The sequence below is a fragment of the Gadus morhua genome, chromosome 12 (assembly GCF_902167405.1).
Source record: "Gadus morhua chromosome 12, gadMor3.0, whole genome shotgun sequence".
NCBI classification, from domain to species: Eukaryota; Metazoa; Chordata; class Actinopteri; order Gadiformes; family Gadidae; genus Gadus; species Gadus morhua.
This window is the reverse complement of record NC_044059.1, coordinates 16,954,645-16,957,906: the sequence shown is the minus strand read 5'-3', so window position 1 is coordinate 16,957,906 and position 3,262 is coordinate 16,954,645. Positions and strand designations below refer to the sequence as shown.

At 45.9% G+C, this 3,262-nt stretch overlaps 1 long non-coding RNA gene across 1 annotated transcript; it reads left to right on the top strand.

Moving 5' to 3' along the window:
* Positions 1–1,864: 1,864 nt before the first annotated feature.
* LOC115556129 (uncharacterized) lies at positions 1,865–2,287 on the top strand. Its single transcript, XR_003978941.1, has 3 exons — positions 1,865–1,931; positions 2,022–2,072; positions 2,157–2,287. It is a non-coding gene; the product is annotated as an uncharacterized LOC115556129 (long non-coding RNA).
* The last annotated feature ends 975 nt before the right edge of the window (positions 2,288–3,262 follow it).

Genomic DNA, 3,262 nt, shown 5'->3' with positions numbered 1-3,262 from the left:
CATCTATTCGCTTGTTTTTGGCTATGTGATTGACAGTCCGCGTCAATGCCTCGCAAGTCCAGTCTCGCGAGCGGCCGTTGCCATGACATCTAGAAATCATACCGTATTTAATGGGTCATCATTACTATTGATGTGTAGGGGTTGATTATAACTCGTGATTAATATTGTTTGGACCACGGTCTGGGGGAATACTCGTATTCTGATTGGCTGCAGGGCGTGCATTAACTCCTGATATAGGCCTACAGACACCTGCTAAGTAGTTCCAGTCAGTGTTTAGATTCTCTGCCCGAGCCCGAGCCTGACGCGGGCCGGGTCGGGCCGATATTTCCCACCACTATACTCGGGCCGGGCCTTTGATCGAGCGGTTTTTTTTTTATTTTATCATTGGTTTATTGGCCTAATCTGAGGAGAAATCTATGCCATAAACAGAAATATTATAGGCCTTTATTACACAGGTCTTCTCAATGCCGTGGAATGCTCCGTTCACTTTCATGGGTAGTAGTCCGGTGACTTGTCTACCCCAGCGTCTTCCGTTGCTAAGCGACGTCACCGTCTTTGCGGACAAATTATTTCTCTGCTGATTAACACTACGAATGGCCAAAAGACTTGTATGCCCCCCCCCCCCCCCCCCCCCCCTTAAATAAATACTATGGCAGAATTATTATCATTGTTATTATTGTCATTCAACTTGAACATGTGTTTTTACAGTAGAGTGGTGGAGGGATGACGTATGTTGGCCAACCCGGAAGTGAGCGTCGCCCTGGATTCCCTCGACAAAAAGCCAATGGGTTTTTCCATTGGATTTTGGATTATTGCAGAAACATTTGCATCTTTGAAGCACCTCCTCAAAAACTGAAAATAAATAAATAAATAAAAATAACCGTGCTCCAAAGAACGAATTGTATACCAATGCATTCTGAATGGGAGTGTTTCTCCGATTTTTCCATGCTACACAGAACGAAATGTAAACCCATGCAAATAAAGACTTCATGGTCATAATAATTTAAATATCATTAATCTCCTGAGTGTGTAGTTGTGGTATTCTATTTTTTTCAACGGGGCTGCATCCAGTCACTTGACCGTCATGGTTGCTATGGTGGTTGCTATCGACCGCCCCCCTCTAATCCTTACATGGCTCTAAAAACCACGCGGCAAAGGAGCTGCCGTCAATCGTCTTGTTTTTGTCGTAAACAAGGGTCCGATGGTTAACTCATTGGCTACCAATGACGTCTATAGACGTCAATTTAAATACAACCGTTGACTGCCAATGACGTCTATAGACGTCAATTAAGTTTTTCAACTGAGGAGGAGCGATCTGGAGCACCTTGTCACAAAAACCAGGCTTGTAAACAGAGAATGTACTACTGAACTGAGCCGCCAGGTGGGCGGGGGCGCTGTGCCAAATTGGATCAGAGATGAGGAAACAGTAGCCTAATGGGTTAAGTAAGTGAGCATGGCGAAACGTAAGCGAAATTTCCGACAGCTAACACTCGAACAGAGTATGCGTCTCAGTGTCGCGGTTGGTTCCGATAAAGCCTCTGACGAAACACCCGGGCCAAGTAGACAGAGTAGGCCTACACGGCGTATTTCAGAAGACACCTCCGAATCATCAGGTGATGAATTCAGCGAACCTGACCCGGATTCGTCGGATGAGTGGTTGCCGTCAACCGGGAACAGCAGAGCCTCATCCCCTGACGCGTCTCCAGGAAGACGTGAGGGAGGTAAGAGTTAACTTTTCCCCTTCTCTCCTCCTTCAGTCCGTCACATGAACGCAATTTAGTCCCAGTAGTTCGTTACTGTAGCTAATATTTGTTGCCAGTAGCCTACTGATACAATGTTGCAATTTACAGATCGTGCGTCCAGCAGAGCTCGCACTCCCACTCCCCCTCCCCCTCCCACTGCTCCCAATCCTGTTGGCAAAGCGAAGAAAGGTAAAAAAATGTATTCTTCACATCACACCGCAGCAATAAAAATAGATGTTTTTATTGTAGGCTAATTGTGTATTTTTCTATAATTTACAGGTCGTGCATCCAGCAGAGCTCCGACTCCTATTGGCAAAGCGAAGAAGAAAGGTAAAAAAATATATTCTTCACATCACACCGCAGCAATAAAAATAGATGTTTTATGGTAATTTTATATATTTCTATAATTTACAGGTCGTGCATCAAGCAGAGGTTGCGGGGATGACTGGCATCAAGCTGGCTGGCAACCAAACAATTTCCCCTTCACTGCAACCCCTGGACCCCGGAGGGCTGCTGCGGAGCTGGATAGCGACCTGCCAGCTGACTTCCTGACGGACGAGCTGCTACCAGTGAGAAAACTCAGTTTTCTCACTGGTAACATCAAAAAGCCTAGCCTTGAAATGTACTGGAGTGTTGATGAGGTAGATGCCACGCCCTATTTCGGCAAGACTATGTCAAGGAACAGATTTCAGATAATATGGAGGTTCCTTAATTTCAACAATAATGCATCACAGGATGCATCTGACAAAATGTACAAAGTTCGCCCAGTGTTGGATTACATTGTGGAAAAGTTCAAGGAGATGTATCAACCAGGCCAAAACATTTGCATTGATGAGGGTATGATGCAGTGGCGGGGGCGCCTGTCTTTCAGGGTGTATAACCCACAAAAGCCTGTGAAGTATGGAATCAAATCCTACATACTGTGTGACTCTGCCACAGGGTACTGCTTCAATATGCGTCCTTATGTTGGGGAAGCTATTACTCTGCCAGAGATAGTGTTCTCTCTCCTTGATCGTCTATCAGGTCATGGTTATACATTGTTCATGGATAACTTCTACAATTCTGTAGCACTGTGTGAACGTTTACCGGGAGTGCAAACCAACGTCTGTGGAACACTGAGGAAACATAGGGGGGAACCTCAGATCATCAGCGAGATGACAAAGACTGACTTGGGGGTGGGGGAAAAAGTTGTGCGGCACAATGAGAGGGTGATGGTGGTAGCATGGCAGGACAAACGGTTGGTGAGGATGGTGACTACCTGCCACCAAGATAGCATGCAGTGGGTTGAAGTGTGGAGGAGGGGAAACAGAGACAAGGTTGCTCAGCTCAAGCCAGAGTGTGTTGTTGCATACAATGCATCCATGAATGGGGTAGACAAGTTGTACCAAAATATTGCATACTATCCCTTCATCCGAGGATCGCTGAACTGGTCAAATAAGTTTGTAGCCTATCTCTTCCAACTATGCATGTTTAACGCCTATTTCCTCTACCGAGCCAGAAACCCAGGGGAGTGTAAAACC